The sequence below is a fragment of the Melanerpes formicivorus genome, unplaced genomic scaffold (genome assembly GCF_026170545.1).
Source record: "Melanerpes formicivorus ecotype bairdi unplaced genomic scaffold, bMelFor1.0.p_v2 SCAF_1, whole genome shotgun sequence".
NCBI lineage: Eukaryota > Metazoa > Chordata > Aves > Piciformes > Picidae > Melanerpes > Melanerpes formicivorus.
In genome coordinates this window covers 19785566-19812228 of record NW_027142353.1, presented here as the reverse complement: position 1 = coordinate 19812228, position 26663 = coordinate 19785566, and positions in this window count along the sequence as shown.

Below are 26663 nucleotides of genomic sequence, written 5' to 3'. Positions count from 1 at the left end.
CAGCACTAGCAAGTCTCTGCAGAGCCACTTTCCAGAATATTAACCCCTAACCAGCAGTGGTACATATATTTATTTGTCCCTATGTACAGGACCCTACTCTTGCCTTTGTGGAACTCCATGAAATTTCTCCCAGCCCAACTCTCCAGCCCGTCCAAGACTCACTGAATGGCAATGCATCCTTCTACTGTATCTGCCCCTCCTCACAGTTTTGCATTGTCAGCAAACTTCCTGAGGGCATACTATCTCTTCATCCAAGTAATTTATGAATTTGTTGAACAAGGCTGATAGGAAAGATTGAGCAACTTTTGAAATATTCAGTATAGGCTAAGATTGTAGAAATAATGATAAAAATAAAAAGATTAAAATTATGTAATAGAAACAACATACTTGAGACAGAAATGATCATAGAAAAGAACAGAACTAGGTCACTTCATAAGTGAGCTCTCAAACACACCTGTTCTCAAGCATGAGTAGCATAAAGATTTCTTTGGAGTACTGAACTGTCAAGGGTGGTGTGTGCTTAATTTAGCAGCTAGCATTTGAGAGTGCTCTGGTGCAAGAGTCTGACAGATATCAGATAAGTATCTTAATAAAAAGCATAAAGTACTGTGACCATTTGAGGCTGTCCCTTTAAGAAACGGGACATTGTGGCTGAATGTTTATAAACGAAAGACAGATCTAAACTAATTTCATTGGTAGATTGGTAGAAAGCACCTTTGAACTTGGAGTTCTGCAGAGACTTGTGGGCAGTCTTGCATTTTCTCCCCTTCCTTGTGCAGCTCACAGCTTCTGGGCTTTCGGCCAGACTGACCTTGAGCAAAGATAAGGCCTCTACTAACACATATAACTGCTTGTAATTAACAATTGCTCCTTTTTCTCTCTTTCTAACCCTCTCTGGGGAAAAGGGGAGAGAAGCGGGGTACAGGGGTGGGGAACCCTCCTCAGCAGAGGAGGGAATTTCATTCTTATGTCATTTTATTGTATATTTTCTGTATATATATTGTAAATACTGTAAATTCTGTATATATATCCCTGCATCTCCTAAACTGCTTTGTAAATATAGCACACAATCCCTTTGCTAATCTGTCTGGTTTTTTTTTCCCTTCAATTTTCTTCCCTTTACTTACGGGGGGTGGGGGGGGGGAAGAAGGCTTGTGGCCTTCCCCTTCAACCCTCGACAAGTACTAAAAATTTAATTCCTGATATAGTTGGGGGGTAAACGCAAGAACAAACTGTTTATAGACATGTAATAGGCAGTCTGATATGATACAGCTCTTTGAGAAAATCTGGTTCAAAGACAAGTCAATTCTTCCACCTAATGAGATATCACTAAAATTGTTAGTCAGTGTGCTCATATAAAGAAAGAAGCTTTGGTGTTGGTCCACCAGGATAGAAGATTTCATGTCTTTAATAGGAATTCAGTTAAGTGAACACAACTCAATTACTGGAATTGTCAGGTAAATAGCAGAGTAAGGTTGTAGAGATTTATTTTTTAACTAGTATGATTTTCAAATTGAATACTAATCTGGATGAGAAACTGTATTATAAATGCATGCTTCAGAGAATTTTGTATAAAAGAACATCTGAAATAAATTATATACACGTCAATCTGTTACAACAACAAATCTGTTTGGTCTTCCATGAAATATGAAGTAGTATTCAAAGAGATGAGCTATACTAAAGAAACTGTTTAAGTGATAGGGTGTGAAGAGCAGAACTTTCATAGAACCTCTTGTCAGTTGAAAAGTAATATATGAGTGATGTGTCAACCTTGGCTTGCTGCCAGGTGTTCACTAAGCCTATCTCCATTCACTGAACTTTGTGTCTGCATAGTTGTAGAAGTACTACCTACGGCATAGGTGGGTTCAGTGTTGCATCCCTCCTGGAGCCACCTGGAACTAGCTCTGGACAACAGAGGGATAGGTCCTAGTGCCATCTCACAGAAGCCACACCTGCATCTCTTCTAAAACCTTGTCACTTACACCCAATATGCTGTTTTTTTCTACATATCTCACAATTCTTTAATACTCCTAAATAGCTGTTAGTTCTGAGCTTGTTTGCAAAAAGCAAAAATTTAGGCCAAGGTAAGTGAAGGAACATGAACTGATGGCCCAGCAAAGTGTGTTCTCCAATCAGTATAGCTGTAATTTTTTTACTAGTTATAAAAAAATAAGCCAGAAACCTAAATAAAATGTCACTTTACTGAATCAACTTTATGTGAAACTGGTATGGCTAAGAAGAAATCAATGCAAGTCAATTAATCTCCAATAATGATTTACATCATTCCTAGCAGAGCATGTGCATTTAGCCCATATAGCAGTTGCTCCATTATCCAATGACCCCTTCCCAGCAGACAAAGGGGACTGGGAAGAAAAGAGAAGAACGACTAGGTTGAAATGAAAATGGATTTAATGAAATGTCAATACTGACAGCAAAGACAATACAAAGTGTACAAAAATTATACTCATCCTGGTAAAGTTACAGCAGTCATGTGAACCAGGAAGGTAGTCTAGAGCAGGAGAAAGAGAAGTCCAAGAGGAGTCCAAACCATGACCCCAAAGCATGCAGCTCCAGAAGAAGCAAACTTCCTTCTTTATAATGAGTGTGAAGTTCATGGTCTGGGATACACCTGCGAGCCAACTTGCTCTGGCTGTCCTGACTGGCTCAGAACTGACAATGGTCAGCCTGTGATTCTGTCCCAGCAAGACCAGGACACACAGCTATATAATTGAATTATAGCAATATAGCAATATAATAGAAAAGTACTCTTTAGTGATCAGAAGCAGAGTGCTTACATAGAAATATGACTAAAGAATCTTTTTTTTATTGCTACAGATCTGTTTGAATCTGTAATCACTCTGCAGTCAAAAAAATAAGGTGCCTGAAGAAGGAGCCACACTTGAAAGATGTTAGTTGTTGTGTTATAGCACCAATCAAAGTGAATCTGGAGTGTGTCATCTGTCTTGTTTAAAAGAAAATCAAAATCCTTCAGGGGAACACTTTTAGCTTATATGTGCCCCTAAGCAGAAATAGTAATATGCGTTTGTGTAGTGCTTAGTAAGATAAGACACTGACTTTTACATAGTGCCACTGTAGTTTTTCAACTCAATACTAGTCTTCCCTGCTTCCCCCCCCCAAAAAAAAAAACACCACCAAAACACAACCAACCAACCAAACAAACCAACCCCAGAAAATTGTTAAGAACCTTATAAAAAGATTATTTTGTACTGATTTAAAGACAACTTTCTTCCTTATCGCTTCATGTCCTAGGTCATAATGTGGTCACAGAGTGTAATGCAGAGTAATGTCAAATAACACTACTTCTTTTTAGAAAAGGCAGTATCTTAACAAAATTCTTCAGAGTACAAATGAGTCATCTCCTAGAAAGGACACTTCTATTCTTCAAAATTACCTTAATTAAAGAGAATATTTCTTTTATTTTCTGTGTATTTTCACGTGTGATGACATTGTTGCTTGTCTGCTTTTCCTATATGACAGATGCCTTCAGTAAAAGGATATCAAAGGTGTCACACTCTTAGAATCACACAATCATAGAATGGTTTGGGTTAGAAGAGACCTTTAAAGGTTATCTAGTCCAACCCCTTCTGCAGTAAGCAGGGACATCCCCAACTAGATCAGTTTGCCTAGAGCCTCATAGATCCTCACTTTGAATATCTCCAGGGATGGGGCCTCAACCACCTCCCTGGGCAACCTGTTCCAGTGTTCCACCACCCTCATGATAAAGAACTTGTTCCTAACATCTTGAAGGAACTTCCATAGTCTTTGGACTACAGGTTTAATTCATGCCAAGCTGTAATTCTTGCCTGAAATCTTTGCTACAGCACACTTCGTTTATGGCAATAAGTTTAGGTATCTTATATTACGATTTCACAGTGGGAGAAATTATTGAAATTGCTAACTAGTTTTTCTTACGTTTGAAAGGACTCTTTCCAAACATAACTTAAAAAAAGTTGACATTCTGAAATGTTATAAATACTTGAATCCAGTGCTTTTGAGCTTTACCTAAGATAGGTATGTTGTGTTATGGCAGAATGAAGTACTGCGGGAGCATTGTTACATGCTTGCTACAGGCTTTTGGGGCCCAGCTTCTCAGGCTCCTTCTATAGAGTGTGCAGACAGATTGCTCCAGAGAAACGTTGAACTCCTCATTTTGGGTCCCTTCCTAAACCTTTCCCTAGGTATGCCCATCTCTCTTTGTAACTATGGATAGTTTAGAGAGAGATGAGGCTCTTAATTATAAAGTCAGCTTTTAAAAGATCCTTTCTATCTGTAAAAAGCCCAATAATCTTCAGGTAAAGTTAACATTATTTTTTTCTCTCTTTCTCATCAAGTGTAGTCAATCATTTATCTAATCTATAATTGTATATTAAAATGTATGTATATTTAAAATTATATGTATGTTGCTATATAAGTTATATTTATGTTATGCTACCTTCATCTTTGAAAGAAGGCTTTGTATCATAGGTTCTTGCAACTAATTGATGAAACTTTAATGTGACTTCCTTCTATGAATCAAAAAAAGGTTTATACAATCTTCTTAAAGCTAATATCCAACTCCTGATTCCCTCAACATTTTAAAATTCTGTTTATCCATGTATGCAAAAGAATGATTTGGCAAACACTTCATGTAAAGCAGTGGTTGAATGCCATGGCTTGTTAATAGCAGCAAATCTATAAGGTAGTATATAATTAAAATTTAATTTTGATGAGTGACTGCAGTATGCTTTTTGTTTGATTATCTTTTCTAATATAGTGCTGTGGAAGAGCAATCCTTCTGTAAAGTTGTCTGTTCATGATACTGAACCCCCCCACCCCCCCCCTATAACAATGAGAAATACATGTGGTTTTAGTTGTTCTGGTTCTACATTTTTAATAAACAGGGGTTGTAATCCCTGAAATTTAAAAAAACTACTTCCTTGTAAATGTATGACATCCATGTTGAAATGAGAACAGGGTTGTCACCCACCTTTTTGTCAGAGGTTGTAGAAATATCAATAATTCCATATACATAAGATAGGATGAAAGTGTTTATTTTTCAGTAATTTAAGGAAACAAAGATCATTTTGTAGTGAACAAGAAATATCTAAGTTCATGAAAGGCATCCAGATTACAGGGAGGTAAGACGGAATGAAAATAGTGCTCATTAAATGTCCTGTAGTGTATGTACTGTCTTAGGTATATGGACGGAGGAGACTGGAGCAAAAAATAATGCTTTAAAAATCAGAAGCTCTAAGAGCAATGACTGAGTCCATAGGATAAAGATAAAGCAGAAAGGTAGCATTTTGGGGCCACGTGTTTTCTGGTTACAGCATTTGACTTTCATTTACTAAAACATTACAAGTTCTGACTCTTGCGACAGAGATTTATACAATTGTATTGAGTGAGATCTGTGCTTTAGAGAACAAATATGTCCTTTTTGCCACTCTGTCTACATTACATATTTCTGAAGTCACACTTAATCCAAGGTGAAATTAAGGTTATGCAGTTAAAAGCTGTTGATTTTCATGGAAGTTAAGCCTAAATGGTGTATGGATATTTTTTTTTTTCCCTTAAAGAAGACAGCCTTAATGAAACAGATCAGTTTTTGAGAAAAAAGTCATCTTTCAGTTTTGAGTAAAAAGGAGACCTATAACTTACAATCAAATGATGAACAATTATCCACATTTTCTGTTTAAAAAGAATAATTTGAAATTGTGAAGTTTAGGTCCAGATGAAATTTTTGCAGAAAGCTATTTTAGATCATCTTTTTAAAAGTGAGTGAGCAGGAATGTCCTAAGAAGATAAGTAATTTCTGTTTAACTTGATTTTTAATATTTTCATTACTACAGGAGTTTTAAACTATTTTTAAGTTTTCCAATTTTTACTTTTAAGACATTTCTAAGCTAAAGAAATTATGATCTTTAACATTTATCTGGATATGCTATACTACTATGTCTATGAATAGTTATGTGAAGACTTTTATTCAAATTATGTTTATACTTTGAGCTCTTAACCCCCTCTGAAACTGTTACCACTTTCTTAGTATTTTCTCTTGCTCATTTTTTTAAACAATGCCTTTGGAACTTAGGAGCAGTTCAATAGAAAACTAAGGCTGAATGCTGGATTTTGCTATGCCATTGAAAAAATAAAATAATTGCTATTCTCTGGCTGATACTGCTTGAACTAAGAATGTGTATTTTTCACTTGGGACAGACCTGAGCATGTCAAACATGGCTACAGATATGAGCATGTCAAAGAGTGTGCTACTTAGAACTTCACTGAGAATGAGATAAATAATCAGTAACTTATGGTTTAGCTTCCAAAAGTTCTCTAGTGGTACTTAGCTTCCAACAATATCTCCCAGTAATTTTCAATTTCCATGGGAGTTATGCATCAAAGTTATGAATCATAAAAGGTACCCTGTCACGAGTGTTTGAGAACTCTGTCACTGACCTGGTAATAGTGATGAGATAATTCTACTTGTAGAGAAGTCAGCTCTCTTTTTTCTGAGGTAAAATCCCTCTCTCACCCTTTTGCTTTCTACTGAACAGATTCGATCTTCCCTGCTACCACAGAAGAGAAATAAGAAATGAATCCTTTGATCATCTGTTCCTTAAATGGAGCCTTCTTCCATTCTTATGTTTTGAAATTTAAAAAAGAAGCGCCAGAAATGTGTTATGTGAAGAAAATCATATAAGGTACAGAGGGCAAGACAATATTAGTCCTAAAAAAGGGCAGATAATATAATAAAGTTGTAGAAAAGCTTTCAGTGACTCTTGAGCGCACACATTGGGGAGCAGATCATATGTAATTTTTCCCTCTTGAACTTCAATGTGCCACTTAATGGCATGCCTGAATTTGATGGATCTCCAAAGGAATATTCTGCTTATCTATGACATCTATTCCATCACCCTGTAGTCTTTTTCTCTGTAATGAATCCATTTGGACACAACACACAGCGAACAAAATCTTACAGTCCAACAGTATTAAAAGTGTTGCAGTGTTTTCTCAGTGATTTTCTTTCTGTTGACTTATAATGACAACCAGCACAGATTTTGTCTTCTCCAATAAAATACTTTTTTTTTGTGATGAATATTGACAAAAACATTCTGTAACAACATGTGTGATTGTTGGAAGGAATGATTTCAAGTTCCTGTCTGTTAATTTCTTAATCCATTCCCCCTCCCAGGAAATGCACAGGCAAAGTATTATACCCTTTCTTTTCTAACAAACAGTTTTACATCACTGATAAGAAGGAGGTGCCAAAGATGTCTGAGTTTATCTTATAAACTAGAGTAGACTTATGTCAACTGTTATGTATAAATATTATTTAAAATTAATTAATTCTCTTTTTGGATTACTGTTGTTGGAAATCAGAATTTTATATAACTTTAATAAAATATTTAAGTAATTTTTAAAGTTACTAATTCTCCATGCAAAATTTGCTCATAATATTTTTATTATGTTGACGAATATATATATGGTGTGATTCTCATGTTAATGACTGGGTGAGTTCAAGTAATAGATACATCTTAACAGTTTAAAAGAGGTCCCCAGTGAATTCCATTGTATTGAAATGTGTGACAGACTGGAGGTGGCGGTGGCTTTATTTTCCTCTATCTTTGTTGGTGTAGCTGTAACAAATAACCTGGCTGAATGAATCACAGCACTATCAGCTCTACATTTTTATTTTTAACTGTGAAATTTTCTTCAATTTAAAGACTGAACTTTAGAAATGCATCTTCTGATTCAGGAGAAACTCCATCATCACATGGCTGGTGCTCACCTGAAGAGTATATAACAAAACACTACAGGTATAACATTACAATTATAACATTGCAATTAAAAATACCACATGGAGGAGCAGGAGCAAGGTAATGACACTAGAATGGATTTACTTGTTCTATACTCTGCTGTCCTCCTTTAGAAGTCACATTGCTTAAATAAATAAAATAGTTTGCATAAACTCACAGTCTCAGGCTGTGCCGGGGGAGGTTTAGGTTGGATGTTAGGAAGAAGTTCTGTACAGAGAGAGTGATTGCCCAGTGGAATGGGCTGCCTGGGAAGGTGGTGGAGTCACCGTCATTGGAGGTTTTCAGGAGGAGACTTGATGGGGTGCTTGGTGCCATGGTTTAGTTGTTTAGGTGGGTTGGATTGGTTGAAGGGTATAGACGCGCTGATCTTGAAGGTCTCTTCCAATCTGGTTTATTCTAAAATGTCCCACTTTATTCTAAATGTTCTAAACTTCCTACTTTTGTCTGTGTTTCATAATTTTAAGATTCCCCAAATTGTGGTGAGATCTTCCTGGTAAGGAAGAACATGTGGTTATCACCACAAGGATGATCAGAGGGCTGGAGCACCTCTCCTATAAGGACAGACTGAAGGAGTTGGGGCTGTTCAGTCTGCAGAAAAGAAGGCTCCGAGGTGACCTAATTGTGGCCTTCCGGTATCTGAAGGGGGCCTACAGGAAGGCTGGGGAAGGACTTCTCAGGATCTCAGGTAGTGATAGGACTAGGGGGAATGGAATGAAGCTGGAGGCAGGGAGATTCAGGCTAGATGTGAGGAGGAGGTTCTTCACCATGAGAGTGGTGAAACCCTGGAATGGGTTGTCCAGGGAGGTGGTCGAGGCCCCGTCCCTGGGGTTGTTTAAGACCAGGCTGGATGAGGCTCTGGCCAGCCTGATCTAGTGTGGGGTGTCCCTGCCCATGGCAGGGGGGTTGGAACTAGATGATCCTTGTGGTCCCTTCCAACCCTGAATGATACTATGATACTATGATACTATGATACTTCACTGGACATTCAGCTCTGTTTCAGGAAATGGTATTCAGCACATTTTTTTCTGAAAGTGTGAAAGGATAAACCTGCAGCATTAAAGTATGCCAAAATTTTTATGAGAAAGACTTTTTTTTTTTGTTTGTCTGTTTTGATTCATAAGGTTATTGAAGGTCTGCAAGCAGTTGATTTTTAAAGGTAGAATAGACATTTACTTTAATACAATATCAAAATAAGATTTGCCCAAACAGCTTTGTGGCCATTTGTTGTCTTGGACTTATCAATGGAATTTGACTAGTTACCCACCATTCTCATATAGAGATAGCACCACCCATGTGTGGCCTAGGCACATTAGATGCTTTGGTGTTCTTGCAGTTGGTTTTAGTATTTTTAAGTGTCAAAGAAAATAAAGACTTTTTGTCTTAAGAGACTTTATATCTAATAATGTATGTACTCCAATTATAAGATTTGTGGCTTTAAATGTGGGGAAAAGCAGAGGGTGTATTTGCATTAGAGAGAATAAAGAATAAGTAACTCTTATTTGCTGCTAGCACATTGATTTCTCTTAAACATTCTGCAAATACCTAAATCCATGTCTGGACTTGACAGAGAGTATGCTGTCTTTTGCTTAATTAGTGGTATTTTCAGCCTTTTCTCTTCTCCTGCAGTGAAAATGCATTTCTAAATTTTATGAGATGTGATAAACCAGCTTGAAGGCTCTAAGTAAAGGTTTAAGGTGATGACTGACACAGAATAGTAGGTCATATGGTCCCCTGACAAACAGTAAATAATGAGCTGTACTACAAAATACAAGTGTTTCTAAGGAAGATTCTGACTGGATAATTTGTGAGCATCACAGGCTGCCTGGTGAGGGGGTGGGTTGGTGGTGGTGATTGTGGAGTCTCCTTCTCTGGAGATATTCACAACCCACCTGGATGCATTCCTGTGTGATCTGCTCTAGGTGTTCCTGCTCTGGCAGGGGGGGGGTTGGACTAGATGATCTTTCAAGCTCCCTTCAGGCCCCTAACATTCTATGATTCCGTGATCATCCTATATATCAAGTGTGGCAGAATGTAAATGTTTAATGAAGAATCTTTACTGGATGCGCCCAGGAAAGAGAGGATGTTCTGTGTGTGACAGTGAATTATACCTAACCAATGGAAATGGGGATTACAGAATGCACTGGTGAAAAGCACACCCCTCACTCAGACAGACTTCAACAGGACCTTCTGATCAAAATTCCATTTTCTGACCCTGGCAGATTAATTTACAGACACACACATGCCAAAAATTTGAAGCTTCATTGATGAACAAATCACATCCTTACAAACAAATTTAGCAAAAACTCCTCTTGGAAATAGCTGTTTTGAAAACGTAACCAGTCTGTGAAATGATGGAAATGTGTTTGTACGAAACACTTTGTAACATAGCGTCAGAATGTTTTCATTGACAATTAGGATTTTTCCCTCCTGATATTTTAGTACAAAAGGTATTTGGTACCATGTAGATGTGATGGTTCATTTTTGTGGCAGGTTGAAATTTCCCCCCAGCATTAACTTTGCCAGACCAATTCAGTTAGAAGCAAATGGAAGCTGTATTTACAAGCAAATACTGCACTTACAATGAAATGCAATAAATATGTACAAAATATACAGTATTTACAATATTATACAGATATTTACATTTAGCAAACAACATGAAAAAAAACCCTGGTCAGAGACCAGGGAAGCTGTTCCATTGTCCCCCAGCCCCACCCCACTGTCCCAAGAGAGAAAGGAGCAGAGAGAAAACAATGGGTTAGACTTAACTAACCAATGCAGCCAAGGTTGGCTGACAAGCAGGTAAGTCTTTCCCAAGCAAAGCAAGCAGAGAGATCAGAAAAGAAGAGAAAATTGTTTAGGTACAGCCTGTTTTATGGCAGATATTTATCCAATGAATTTGTTTAGAATAATCTTTTGTTTCACTTTTTACACCCAATAGTGCTTTGTTTATATTTTTCTACTTTTCTGCTCAAAATCTGTAATTAAATTTTAAAGGCATAGCCTAAAACTACCACAATGCTTCCTAGATATTCTGAAGCAGACAATGCATCTGGTGGTTCAAATTTTGAACTACCAGTAGTGTGTGAAAACTGCTTCTTGATACCCTGCTTTTCTCTGATATGCATTTTCTGCTTTCTCTTGCTGCTTGATATAATTAGAGCTATTTGCATGAAAAGAGAAGGTTTCAGAAGGGGTGGACTTAGAAATCCCCCTATTCTTGCTATTTACTCCTTGCATAAAGTCATTATCTCTGATGAAGTAATCAGCATTTCTGCAATGGCAAATCATTAAGTCACACAAAAGAAGCTGCACTTCAAGGATTCTGATCCAAAAGGATTTTGAGGGCTGTTACCTGACAGTGGATTTCAACAAGACCTGGAGATATCCAGCATTTCTCACTATTAATCCTACTTTCCTGAAACTAACTAGTAAAATTGCCATTGTTTTCAATGAAGCAGAATGATATCCTGCATGAGAAAATGGAAATGAATATGGGAGAAACAAAGATGTATCTTTTATGCAAATTACTTTACTAATAAATAAAAAAGGAAGAATTAGAACCAGGAAATACAGGAGATAAAGACAGACTGTTGACTGAATTAATCCTTTTCACATTTTCCACTGAGGCATTTAGTTAACATTTAGTAGCAATGTTCATTATACTTTGATAATTATTTAGACCTTTCTCCCTTAGAAGCTGGCTGTAGTGAAAGACTGTATCATGGTTCAGTAGTTAGGGAGTCTTTTACATCATTATGCAAAAAAAAAAAAGAATAAAGAGTAGTTTTTCTTGGGGGATGGCTGGGAACTTGTGAAATAAAGCAGCTCAATTAAAGAAGACCTGAAGTTAACAGAAGTGAGTTCTGTAGGAACTGTATACTTTAAAGTAGCTGTTTTCAAGATTGCAAAGAATTATCCAAATTAAATAAAAAAAAAAAAAAAAAAAAAAAAAGCAACATCAGCCACTCACCTCCTTCCAGGCAAAGCTGTAAAATCTTTCCTTGTTTTCTACCCACCACTATATAAGTAAAAAGCAAATGCAAGTAAAATAGGTGATGTATACCCAAGTGGATGATGTAGAAGCCAAGGTTGCACCATGCAGTAATAGTAATGCTAATTGAAAGTCCTGCCCCCAGAACTGTTACCACAGTTTTGGAAGTTAGCTGAAGTTGTCTGGCCTTTGAGATTGTATCTTGTACAGTCTTGTACTGGTCTCCACTGAGCTAATTTTTAAGTTGTGCCCAACTTATGCATGTATTTAGTCAATACAGAATCATAGAATCACAAAACATTAGGGATTGGAAGCTACCTTGAAAGTTCATGTAGTAAAACCCCACTGCCAGAGCAGGATCACCTTGAATAGGTCAGACAGGAACGTGTCCAGGTGGGTTCTGAATGTCTCCAGAAGAGAAGACTCCACAACCTGTTTGGACAGTCTACTCCAGTGTTCTGTCACCGTCACACTGAAAAAGTTTTCCCTTTTGTTTATGTGGAACCTTCTATGCTCCATCTTGCAGCTGTTGCCCCTTTTCTTATCATTAGACATCAATGAGAAGAGGCTGGATCCATTGTCCTTACACTTGCCCTTCACATATTTACAAACATGAATGGGGTCACTACTTAGTCTCCTCCAAGCTAAAGAGACCCAGCTCCCATAGCCTTTCCTCATAAGCTAGATTTTCCTCTCCCCTAATCATCTTTGTGGCTCTGCACTGGACTCTTTCAAGCAGTTTCCTGTCCTTCTTGAACTGAGGCACCCAAAATTTGACATAATATTCCAGATGTGCCCTAAACAGGGCAGAGCAGAGGGAGAGGAGAACCTCTCCTGACCTACTAGCCACACCCCTTCTAATACACCCAAGGAAGCCATTGGCCTTTTTTGGCTGTAACAGCTCATGGTCATCCTTCTGTCTACTAGGACAGTACCCAACTTATACTGGTACTTGGGGTTGTTCTTTCCCAGATGCAAGACTCTACACTTGTCCTTGTTGTATTTCATTACATTTCTCCCTACCCAACTCTCCAGCCTGTCCAGGTCTTGCTAAAGGGCAACACAGCCTTCAGGTGTGTCAGCCTCTCCTCCCAGTTTTATATGACCAAACTTACTGACACTGTACTCCGATGAATATCTTGAATAGTACTGACCCCAGAGAGACTCCACTAGATACAGGCCTCCAACTAGACTCTGTCCCACTTACCACAACTCTCTAACTTCTTCCCTTCAACCAGTTCACATCTACCTCACTACCCAATCATCTAGACTTCCTCAATTTTGCTATGAGGATGCTGTGGAAGAGTGTCAAATGCTTTACTGAGATTGAGATAAACCACATCCACTTCACTAGCATCACCTATCCACCTGGTTATGTCCTCAAAAAAGGCTATCATGTTGGTTAAACACAACTTCCACTTGGTAAAACCATGTTGACTGCTCCTAATGACCCTCTTGTCTGTCATATGCCTAGAGACAGTGCCAAGGATAAATTGTTCCATAACCATTCTGGGGATGGAGGTGAGACTGACTTGTCTATAGAATCATAGAATCATTTAGGTTGGAAAATACCTTTAAAATGGTTGAGTTGAACAATATGTTATGCTATAAGGCAAGACAAACAGAAGCAAATAATAACTACTGATAAAGGTGCATCTATCTTAATTATTGCCAGGGAAGAAATGAGTGTATGTACAAAATCCAATGTTTAGTGCCTACTGCAAAGTTCTTAATAATGGTACTTTTGAGAGTACAGTTTGGTTTTTGAAGGATGTACTACTTGATATTAGAAATCAAATTAAATTAAAAAGATTTAATAGTCTAAGATTCTTTTAAAAAATCATAAATACAAAGAAATATACTATTCCCTATAGGGTTTTTTTCTGTCATTAATTTTTTCAGAGCATTTATTAGAGTCTACTTACTTTGTTTCAACTTGACCCAATCAAAGCAGTTTGAAGACATTTACAGTGATGAAGAGGGAGCTTCAATTAACCTTCTTGGCTGAAATATTTGATATGCATGAGTTACTATATAACAGATTAATTATCTAATACTCTTTGTAAAAGATTTCTAATAAAGAATGGAATAGATTTATGTATTATGAGAGCATAATAATTTATTTAATTTCTCATCAGATTTCTCTTGCCAAAATGTATGGAAATTAACTAGCAAACCATGGGACCAAGAGCAGTAGTCAGGATCTGATGACTCTCTAGCTCTGCGTGTTTTGATAACTTTGCTTTGAAGGAGAGGCAAAGCTCCTAATAACTAATAACCAAGTACTACAAAATTGCACTGCAGGTTATAACTCCTTAGAGCTATAGAGATGCATTTTAATCTTTATTCTAGAGATCCATTGTCATAATTTGTACCATGATAGATAAAAATAGAGTTAAATGACTAACAAAAACAATATTTACAAGTCCTTGGTTGATATTACAAACACAAATATTTTTATATTATGAAATTTACCCCCATAATTTTTGTGACATTAAAATTAATGTATTAATTGTCTTTAATAATAATACAAGTAAGCATGTCTTCTTAAAGATTGCATACTTATGAAAAATTAAAAGGGAGCTGATCTGGGCTGATCTGATCAACCCAAACCTACTGATCACATTTTTTCAGACTAAGTCTTGGTTTATCTCAGTGCTGATGCAATCTAGGGCCGCTTCTAACCAGAATGATCAGATGCCTTGGCTAGCTGGTGGCCTGTTACAATGCTAGTCAGATAGTGTTTGTTTATTCTGGATTATCTGTCAAGACTTCTAAATGAGAAATATAATCATCATATTACAAAGAAGGAAATTGAGGAGCTGATGATATGAATGGTTTCCTGAAGGTAACAAATTGAGTCAGTGACAAAGGTAGGCACAGGAATTGTGGTTTGATTCTCCTATTATTCGTAGTATAGATTTTGCTTCCTCAGTGCTGCTGAATGTTATGTTAGGAGAACTGGATGGGGGTGGGTTGTTTGTTTTATGGTGGTGGGTTTTTTTGTTTGGTTTTTGGTTTTTTCCTGCTTGGCAAATAGCCAGGGTATTCCAGAATTACACTATAAGGTAAAATATTAGGAATACAATCTCCAAGCATCGGAGAAGGATAGTTCTAACATGACATTTAGGAAGAGCTTTGGGAAGTGAGTAAGGAGCAAGAAGGAAGTAGAAAACAATGAATTGTAAGCAAGAGTAGACTTGCAGAGATTTCTATAGGTGAGAATAAATGAAACGGAACAGTCTCCATCACTAAGACAAGGTGAAGATTAATATTTTTGCATGAGGGCTTGTGTTTTTTGCTTCTTTGAAATATATTTTCCTCTCCAGTAATAAGCATAAAACTAACAAGCATAAATCCTTGGCAAGACAAATACAAAAACAAGGTTTGCTAAAATTTGCTATGTGCCTCTCATTTTCTAGAAAAATACAGATTTCTTATTTTGTTTTGTTACTTAGATATTTTGCTTAACTGTTAAGAAATCTCTTACATTCTGTTTCAACAAAACCCTAACTCTTTTCTTGTGTACAATGCATTAAAAAAAAGCAAAACATTATTCCCTTTCTTTCAGGAGACAATGTCCACTATATTTTGACCTAGTTGCTCCAGATTGATTTTATCCTTTTGGGTCCCTGCAATGAATGTCTTATGTTCTTTAACGATCAAGAAAGAGCATTTCACATGCTTAATCTGTAAACTAGTATGCAGCCTAGGAAGGATGGCCAGGCGTGTGGTGAAGCTTCTACCCAGCTGTTGGCAGGAAGATGCTGTTCCTGTAGGTTACAGACAGAGGTGATTTCTGAGCACAATGCAAGTATCCCACCCAAAGATTTTGATAAAAAATTCAGAAGCTTGAGCGATATAGGAGATGCATGGGTTTTTTGTTTGCATGTTTGTTTGAATTTACTATGATACTTAATAATCTAATTTCTGCTTAAGCTGTATTTTAATGATTAAGTGTCATCTTGGGTATCACCTGAAAATAGAGAATCTGGATTATGTTTTTCATTTGTACATTGTAAAGCAAGGAGGTGATTACCTCCATTTTATGAAAAATAGATCTGTTAACAGCAGTTGCCCTCAGTGTGGGGTTCGAATATTAGACATAGACTAGGATTTATTTGTTAGATGTTTTTCAAATTATATTTACTATGTGAGCTTTTTGCTTAAGCATTTCTTATTGTAGTACCTGTCTGTCTTAAACAAATTAGTGCAAAAATAACGGCAAAGTACTTAATTTTATTGACTGAGATTAGAGCTTTCTAGCTTGCAAGTTGCATTGGTAGAAAAAGCTAGCTTTCTGGGAAAACAAAGTATTGTTAGTGTGTCAATGCTTCAGGAACAGTATAAATATGAGACATGTTTGTTTCAACTGGAAACTGACCTACATAACTATAGAACAGGTTTAATCTAGCTCAAAGGAAAGAAAAGGAAGTGTTCACGATATTTAAACTTCTGTAGTGCAAAGTCTGAATTTACAAAAAACAGCTGAATGATCTGAGATAGTATTCATAATACTTCAGTCCAGGAGACTCATTCCTAGACTAGTCAACAAAGATTGGTTTAAAAGTAAGTGTCCGCACTGTCCTAAAGTATGAAGCAGGTCACTCATACCCACTGTGATAATAAAATAATTACAGAAACTATGGCGGTGGAGAGGTAGAATATTATAAACTGAATAAAGATTTGGAATAGTGACAACAAAGTCCAGGGCCAGTTTAAAAAGAAAAAAAAAGTGATTTTAGTATTAATATCAATTAACATAAATTTGCTTTAAAGCTGATTTTTTTTCTATATAGTAACTGGTTTGTTGGAATAAAGAAAAATAAAATCTGATCATTTTGTACCAAACCAGGCCTTTTCTTTGTTATATTTCAAGAGTTAGAAGTAAGGTGTGAGAACTAGTTATAAGATAAAACTTGAACATTTTTGAAAGAAAACTCTGATGAAAAAAGAAAAAAAAAGGCCCACTGAAACCAGTTAGGAGGTGTTTTTTGTCATCAGAGCAGGTGTATTTCCGAACATCATTGATATATTCAGTTGACCTGCTTTAGTATAGCCACATCCTGTCATTTTATCTTTGGATGCTGAGGAGATATTATTAACTAAATTCTTATGGAGCTGGGTTACTTTAATCTTTTTTCTAGTAGTCATAACAGAAGAAAAGCTTTATTTGCATAATGAGTACTTTTCTGTAACTGTTATAATGAAAAAGGTTATTTTTTTTGCTTATAATTGACATATTCACAGAATATTTGTTCATTTTTCTAGTAAGTTCTATCAAGAATTTGATAAATTTGTGGAAAGGAAGCTGACAAGAAAGAATGGAAGAAAGGAGAAATATTAACAACTGAAATATCTTGGGATTTGTGTGTTGTTACAGTCAAAATGTGGGTGACTGAAATGATGAGGAAATAGTTGTTTAATTGTAGCTGACAATTTTTCCTCCCCAGTCATTACATTGTGTCATACTGCGAAGCTTTACAATGCTGATACAGTTCCTGTAGGTTTGCTTAATGGTAAACATGCAAAAATCACTCAACAACAGCTTAGAAAAAAAATCAAAAGGCCTTTGTTTAGTAGCAGAGTTAAGTTTCTCCTCCGAAGACTTCAAGCAACAGGAATGCAGAAATGGAACATTCTCAGTCAAAACACTGGACAAAGTTTAGGCACATCCAGGATGCAGTTAGCAACCCAAATGGCAACATTACAGCCACATTACAACACAACCTGACAAAGTCAAACTAATATTTTGGAAATAATAAAAAAAACCCCACCTTTTCTTGTAGTACTACAATACTTTGCATTTGTTGGCTGATGATGGCAGGAGAAGAGGAAAGGGTGGCAAGGGGGAGTGGAACAGGAATGAAGGAAAGAGTTTCTCTTGAAAGTCCTTGAAGTTACCAGCAGATTGTTTTAAGATGTTTAGAGAATTTAGCTCATGGCAATAAACCACTTTCCCCCCCCCGTATAACTATGCCTAAATAATACTGAAGAATTTTTAACTCTGAGTAAGAAAAACAGGTCACACAGGAAACACCTTTGTCCAAGAACATATCTCAAACTCATTTTCCTAAATACAAAGATAAATTGCATTTTTTTTATTCTTAAAAATTAGTTTCCATAATTATTATGAATAGAGGCAAATAATAACTGTTTCATCAATTTAGAAAGAATACATACAAAAGATTGTAACAGGCAAGTAAAAAACAGAGGCTAAATAATGGCAGTTCAGAATTTTGTCTTTTCTTGCTTTACCACTAGTGACACTTGTAAGTATGAACAGTTGTATGCCTGCTTACATGGGTGTAAGTCCTATTGTGAGCTATTAATGGAGAAACAGGTCATTTCTTCAGCAACTGCAGCACTACCTCTTCACAGAAGGAGCATGGGGTCATTGCATACCCTTGTAGACAGTATCCAGACAATATTAGTATCTCTTTCAGTATGTCCACATACCTAGCTCATTTCAAGGAAAGTTAACAACTGGGATGGGGAAAAAGGTTATATATATATATATATGAACCTCACATAAGTTTAGCTTTTTAGCCTTTTGTTATGGAATGCGCATTTCAGTATCTGCTTAGGCCTGCAGATTACATCAGCATTACAAGTGACAAACCTGGGCTGTTAAACATGGCCTTCTGACTCTGCTGAGAAATGTTAAATGAAGACAGCTTCTACCCATGTGAGCAAAGGCAACGCTTTGAGCACAGAGGCTGAATGTGAGAGAAGTTTGTCTGGGTAATCTTGTTGGGAAACTGATGGGTTACACCCATCCTGAAAACTGGGGGGGGGGGGGGGGGGGGGGCAGGGAGGGCTTGTGAGAGTCTTGCTCTCCCTGAAGGTATTTTGGTAGACCATGAGACTCTTAATCTCAGGGTCATGGGTTCAAACCCCACGTTGAGCACCAAAATATTGTGGCGGTTTGAGCCTTAACTGGGATTTAAGAGCTCAGATGGGGGGGGTGGCAAGGCTGAGAATCTCTCCCCTGCTCCCCCCTCCTCTTTCTTGATCAAGAGAAAAAGAAAGGGAAAGAGAAAATCTACTGAGAAATAATTTGGAGTCAGTTTGGAAGTAGAGAGGTAAAAATTTTCTTTAAACAATATATATATATATAACAATAACAGAAAGGTTTCACAAGGGTAAGGAACAAGGATGGATGGGGAAAAATATGTATACAAAACCAGTCCTTTGGAGTCCTTTGAAGAGGTGTGGATGTAGCAGGGAGGAGGAGGACCAGGCCTGACCATGTGGAACCAGGAAGCAGCAGCAACTCTCTTTCCTCCCTGTGGAGCAGAAGTAAAAGCCTAAATGGCTGCAGTGTCTTCCTTTTTATAGGCTTGGTGGACAGGGAGGGGGAGTGGAACCGACTAACTCAGTTCCCCAGGGGGAAAACACCCTCCAGGGAGAGCAAGGGTCTCACAAGCCCTCCCCTTCCTGCTTTCAGGATGGGCATAACCCATCACAGAAACAATGCAATGTGATTTTACCACACTTTGAATAGCACAAATTTCAAGACAGCACTGTTCTTGTTGTGTTATATGCTAGCATCTTGAGTGAGCTGGCAGCTGTCTTCTGATGAGCCTCCTAGGGCTTTTTAATACAATGCCTCTGAAGGCCTTCAATTTCCAACTTCAATGGATGTTGCATAGTAAAGCCAGTAGAGCTCTACTCTCCTTGAGGCTGGTGATATCCTCACTGTACTATGCACTTCCACTTCCCTTTGTTGCTCTTCTCTATCATTGACCCTACAGAGGGACCTTGACTGACTGGACAGATGGGCAGAGTCCAATATGATGGCATTCAACAAGTCCAAGTGCTGGGTGCTTCACTTTGGCCATGGCAACCCCATGCAGAGCTACAGGCTGGGATCAGAGTGGCTGGAGAGCTGCCAAACAGAGAGGGACCTGGGGGTGCTGATTGACAGCCGCCTAAACACGAGCCAGCAGTGTGCCCAGGTGGCCAAGAAGGCAAATGGCATCCTGGCCTGCATCAAGAATAGTGTGGCCAGCAGGACCAGGGAAGTCATTGTGCCCATGTACTCTGCACTGGTTAGGCCACACCTTGAGTACTATGTCCAGTTCTGGGCCCCTCAATTTAAGAAGGACATTGAGACATTTGAAAGTATCCAGAGAAGGGCAACCAGGATGGTGAGAGGCCTTGAGCACAAGCCCTATGAGGAGAAGCTGAGGGAGCTGGGATTGCTTAGCCTGGAGAAGAGGAGGCTTAGGAGAGACCTTACTGCTGTCTACAACTACCCAAAGGGAGGTTGTAGACAGGAGGGAGTTGGTCTCTTCTCTCTAGCAACCAGCACCAGAACAAGAGGACACAGTCTCAAGCTGCACCAGGGGAAGTTTAGGCTCGAGGTGAGGAGAAAGTTCTTCACTGAGAGAGTCATTCGCCATTGTAATGGGTTGCCCAGGGAGGTGGTGGAATCACCATCCCTGGAGGTGTTTAAGAGGGGATTGGACGTGGCACATGGTGCCATGGTTTAGTCATGAGGTCTGTGGTGACAGGTTGGACTTGATGATCTTTGAGGTCTCTTCCAACCTTGGTGATTCTGTGATTCTGACAAATTTTACTGAAGAACATTTATCCCAAACAATGGAGTCTCAAAGAGAAATAAACCCACACTTCTATATAAAAAATGTAATGCTAATAGAGCATTAATGTGTAGCTGTGACTTTCACTTCAATGTGATGTGGCTTTAAAAGGATATACAGCTTATATACATGCAAGCATGTATACTTATACATGCAATTTAGGTAGCAGTTGAAAGCCCAAACTAAAAACTAGAAGTGAACTAATGGAAATTACCAAGATTTCATCTAATCCAGTAACAGAAGCAGCTCAGGAAAAGGATGAAAAAGGAAGACTCCATATAATGTGATAGAAATACCTAGTCCTCTTCCAGTAATTAATTAATTAGGCACTTCTTGAGCTGGTAGATGTTATTCTTCCTGCATTTATTGAATCAGTTTTTGAGAACATGTATACCCTTGCCTTTCACACTAACCCTCAGCAAGGAAAATTCATCAAATATCATATAAATCAAATGATTCATCATGTCACCTTAAATACTCAAAGCAAGCACACATGCATCTATGTCGCTCACTCTGTGCTTGTTTTGATCCCAATTCTACTTCTGCTGAGGAGATTTGTCATTTGGTTGCCTGCTGAAATAGTTTATTGTTGTTCACAATCAAACAAAGCAAGTAAGAAGCAAAACTGAGAATATTGTTATTCTTGTAAGAAGGGAAGACAGAGGGGAAAGAGTGCTGCAGGACACTGAGCCCAAAATTGCTCTATGTCTTTTGTGCACTTGGTGTGTAAATGCTGCAGAAGTTAACAGTGCCTTTCAGAAACCTGCTTTGTGCCCCAAACCATGATTTGCAACATTCAGCTTCATCTCTTCTTGGTTTCCTCACTCCAACCCCAACAGACTTGCACTCTCTTGTCACTCCCATTATCAAAATACGTGGAATGTAACATGTACTTTTTGTGCTATAAACCCCAATAATTTTTTTTCCTTTCCAGTTCAGATGGGAGCTTTAGAATTGGAGATTTATTAGTTGACATAATTCAGCAGTGGTTTGGCATGTATTATTTTTTGTTCTTTAGTAGCTAGTTAGTGGAAAAAGCCACATATATTCATCATAATTTCTAAACAACTACAATTCAGGGATGTTCTGACTGTATCTGCAATTTCCAAAGTACAAGATTGTTTTCTTGAAAGGAGCAATGGTATTGGAGTGGCAACTGTGGAATGTGGTTATACTTAGACATGCAAGCATTTTTCCTTTTAAAGCCCTTAAAATCAAATAAATTAAACACTCATTAAAATATTTTTATTAAGGTGTGTACCACCATCATCAAAGGCTGAGTGTGTTTACAATTTAAGTTCACAAGGAGTTATTTTTATAAGTTCTATCAAACCCTGTTTTGAGGAAAGGCTGATAATAAACTGAAAATAATTATGGAAACATATGGAAATACCATCTATAATTTTTGTATTTTGGTTTGCATAATAGTATGGTGAAGACTTTTTTCCAAAGCGTACTCCGCATATAAATTCAGTAATAAGCAATAGTTACTTCCTTTAACTACATCAGTTGTTCAAGATTCGAACTAGAATCCAAGATAAACTAACTTCAGGAGGTCATGTTCACCATGGTCTTTATTATCGTCTGTGAAACAGAAACAGATTTCATAATTTTCTTCAGGGCAAGAGTTCACTAGAAATTGACACTAAAATCCTGGTAATTTTGTACTCTTGCTCTAAATATTTTAATCTTTCTCAGCAGCTGTAAAACAAGCTGTTTCTTTTCTAGTGGTAGGTGAAACTGTTGTGGGGGTCTACTACAGACCACCAAATCAAGTAGAACATGTTGATGAGGCCTTCTACAATCAACTGGAGGCAGCCTCTAGTACACACTCCTTGGTACGCATGGGTGACTTCAATCACCCTGATATTTGCTGGCAAACCCACACAGCCAGGCACAGCCAGTCCAAAAGGATCTTGCAGTGTGTTGATGATAACTTCTTGATGAAGGTAGTGGAGGAGCCAACAAGGAGAGGTGCACTGCTGGACCTTGTGTTAACTAATACAAAAGGACTCATTGGGGACATTAAGGTTATGAGTGTTCAAGTGGCTCAGCAGGTCCTGAACTAATTCCTCATGGATTACCGGGTCACTACACTGTACCCCCACCCCATCGCCCAGCTCAGGAGGCCACTCGTCCTGAACTCCTGCCTTGCTGTTAAAAATTGAGGCAAAGAAGGTGTTCAGGACCTCAGCCTATTCCTCGTCTTCAGTCACCGTGTTCCCCTCCAGGCCCAATAGGGAGTGCAGGTTCTTCCTGCCCTTCTTCTTATTGTTAATATATTTATAAAAATGCTTTTTATTGTCTTTGACAGAGGCGGCCAGCTTCAGTTCCAGCTGGGCCTTTGCCTCCCTAATTTTATTCCTACATAATCTAACAACTTCCTTGAACATACCTCGAGAAGCCTTCCCCTCCTTCCAAAGGTGATACAGCCTCTTTTTTTCCCTTAAATCCTCCAGGAGCTGTTTGTTCATCCAGGCCCGTTGCCTTACCCACTGGCTCATCTTTCGGCACATGGGAACTGCCAGTTCCTGTGCCTTCAAGAGCTCCTGTTTGAAGTAGGTCCAACCCTCCTGAACCCCTTGGTTCATGAGGGCTGGTCCCCAGGGGACTTTACAAATAAGTTTCTTAAACAGGCTGAAGTTCGCCCTCTGGAAGTCCAAAGTGAAGGTTCTGTTGGTGCTCCTCCCTATCTCCCTGCATATTGAAAACTTCACTATCTCGTGGTCACTGCACCCTAGCAGCCTCCCACGATCACGTCTCCCACCAGCCCTTCCCTATTGGAGAACAGCAGGTCAAGCAGAGCCTGTCCCCTGGTAGGCTCACTTAACAGCTTCACCAGGAAGCAGTCCTCCATTCGCTCCAGGAATCTTCTGGATTACCTCCTCTCTGCTGAATTAAGTTCCCAGCAGATATCTGGGAGGTTGAAGTCGCCGACAAGGACAAGTTCTGACGATATTGAGACAGCCTCCAGTTGCTTGTAGAACAATTCATCAGCCTCCTCATCCTGGTTGGGTGGTCTGTAACAGATTCCAACCAGGATGTCAGATTTGTTAGGCTGCCCTCTGATTTTAACCCACAGGCTCTCAATTCCCCCATCTTCCACCTCAAGTTCTGTGGCAGAGTGACTCCCTAATATACGGAGCCACCCCTCCTCCTCTTCTCCCTCGCCTGTCTCTCCTAAAGAGCCTGTAGCCCCCCAGTGTAGCACTCCAATCGTGCGTGTTGTATCACAGTATCACTTAGGTTGGAAAGGACCTCGAGGATCATCGAGTCCAACCTATCAACACAGACCTCATGACTAGACCATGGCACCAAGTGCCATGTCCTATCTCCCCTTGAACACCTCCAGGGTCGATGACTCAACCACCTCCCTGGGCAACCCGTTCCAATGACAAATGACTCGCTCGGTGAAGAACTTCCTCCTCACCTCGAGTCTAAACCTCCCCTGGTGCAGCTTGAGACTGTGTCCCCTTGTTCTGGTGCTGGTTGCCTGGGAGAAGAGGCCAACCCCTTCCTGGCTACAACCACCTTTCAGGTAGTTGTAGAGGGCAATGAGGTCACCCCTGAGCCTCCTCTTCTCCAGGCTAAACAATCCCAGCTCCCTCAGCCTCTCCTCATAGGGCTTGTGTTCAAGGCCTCTCACCAGCCTTATTGCCCTTCTCTGGACATGTTCAAGTGTTTCGATGTCCTTCTTAAACTGAGGGGCCCAGAACTGGACACAGGACTCAAGGTGCGGCCTAACCAAAGCAGAGTACAGAGGCACAATGACCTCCCTGCTCCTGCTGGCCACACTATTCCTAATGCAAGCCAGGATGCCATTGGCCCTCCTGGTCACCTGGGCACACTGCTGGCTCATATTCAGGTGGCTGTCGATCAGCACACCCAGATCCCTCTCTGTTTGGGAGCTCTCCAGCCACTCCGACCCCAGCCTGTAGCTCTGCATGGGATTGCCGTAGCCAAAGTGCAGCACTCGGCACTCGGACTTGTTGAATGCCATCCCATTGGACTCTGCCCATCTGTCCAGTCCGTCGAGGTCCCTCTGCAGAGCCTTTCTACCCTCTAGCTGACTAACATCTGCCCCACCATGTTTCTGAGATGCTGACTATATCATAGTTGCCTTAATGGATCAGGAGCTCCAGCTCCTCTTGCTTATTGCCCAGGCTGCATGCACTGGTGTACATGCATCACAGCTGGGTTCCTGACTTCTCAATTGACCCTACCTTGTGGCCTACTCTTTCCTTTGCAGAGGGACCGATATCCTCACCCACCCCCTTCAGACCTAGTTTAAAGCCCTCCTAATGAGCCCTGCCAACTCCAGTGCCAGGACTCTCTTACCCTTGCTAGATAAATGCACCCCATCAGGACCCAGCAGCTTGGGTGCAGTAAAAGTTGTCCCATGATCAAAGAAACCAATGTTCTGCCGCTGGCACCATCCCCTGAGCCAATTGTTGATGGTATGGGTTCTCCCATTCCTCTCAGTGTACATCCCTGCCACTGAGGGAACTGAGCAGAACACCACTTGAGCTCCTTCTCCATCAATCAATTGTCCAAGGGCCCTGAACTCCTTCTTAATCGCCCTGGTGCCCTTCTTGTCAATTTCGTCACTCCCAGCCTGTATTACCAGCAGAGGGTAATAGGCTGGATTAATTTTGGGAGTCTCCTTGCGATGTCCCTAACCCGTGCCCCCGGTAGGGAGCAGACCTCCCTGTGGGATGGGTCGGGACGACATATGGGTCCCTCAGTACCCCCCAGGAGAGAGTCCCCAACAACTATAACCCTTCTCCTTTTCTTTGTGGAGCTGGTCGTTATAGCTGGTGGGGACCTCTTGGGCTTCGGCTCCTCCCGGAGCTGGTTGTTATAGCTGGTGGGGACCACTTGGCCTTAGGCTCCCCTCTGGATGGCTGCTCCTCAGCCTCAGCCCTCTCATCCCCACTGCCCTCAGCCTGCAGGGCCTCATACTTATTATGCAAGGGCAGCGGAGGAGGAGGAGAGGGTCGAGGTGGATTTCTCTTGCCACCCCTGGCAGGGACCTGTATCCATCCCTCTCCATTTCCAGGGACCCTTCCCTGAGCAGGGGAGATCTGCAGAGCCTTCTCCCACAAATCTAACTCCCTTTCACTTTCCCTTATTGACCTCAGCCTAGATACCTCCTCCTTCAGCTCAGCCACTTTGTCCTTCAGCTCTGCCACCAGGCTGAGGAGAAAATTCACCTGGTCACACCTGACACAGCTGTCCTCTCCCTCCCCTTCTATTCCAAGTGCCAAGCTGAAGCACTCTCTGCAGCTGGTAGCCTGGACTCCAGCATGCTGGTAAAAGAGCTCTGTCTGGGCAGATGCTGCTTTTCTACCCTTCATCCGAGTGACAACCGTGGTGCAATGTTTGAGTGAAAACAAAACAAAAAAAACCTTTTTTTTTTCTTTTTTTGGGAAGCAGTCGGTAGGCTATCGAACCAAATGGCGCCGTGTGCACAGTCCGGGCAGGATTTAAACGTGCCGTGGCTGACGTCAGGCTTCTGTTCCTGTGCAGGCTCGTGAGAGCACGATCCTGCCAGCTCCCCCCTACTAGGAGTCCTTCCGACCCACAAAAACCCAAAAGGAAGGCAAAAACCCCGAGAGAAACTCACAGTTCAGGCGGAGTGGTCCCGAAGCAGTGGTCCTAATCGGCTAGTGAACCAAAATGACCAAGGGGAAATCATGCTGGACTAATCTAATGGTCTTCTATGATGTCATAACTGAAGGGAAGATGCAAGACGAGCAGTGGATGTTGTCTGCCTTGACCTTAGTTAGGCTTTTGACACCGTCTCCCATAACATCCTTGTGATCAAGCTCAGGAAGTGTGGGATAGAAGAACAGACAGTGAGATGGATTAGGAGGTTGTTACAAAGCAGAGTGCAAGGAGTTGTGATCGATGGTGCCAAGTCCAGCTGGCGTCCTCCAGAGGTCAGTGCTGGGTCCAGTCCTGTTCAACATCTTCATCAATGACATTGATGAGGGAACAGAGTGTCTGCTCAGCAAGTTTGCTGATGACACCCAACTGGGAGGCTTTGGTGATACACCTGAAGACTGTGCAGCCATTCAGCAAGACCTGAACAGAATGAGAGCAGGGGAGAGAGGAACTTAATGAGATTCAACAAGGTTAAGTGAAGAGTCCTGCATCTAGGAAGGAGTAATAAACTGCATCAGTACAGGTTAGGAAGTGATCTGCTGGAGAGCAGCCCTGTGGAGAAGGACCTGGGAGTCCTGGTGGACA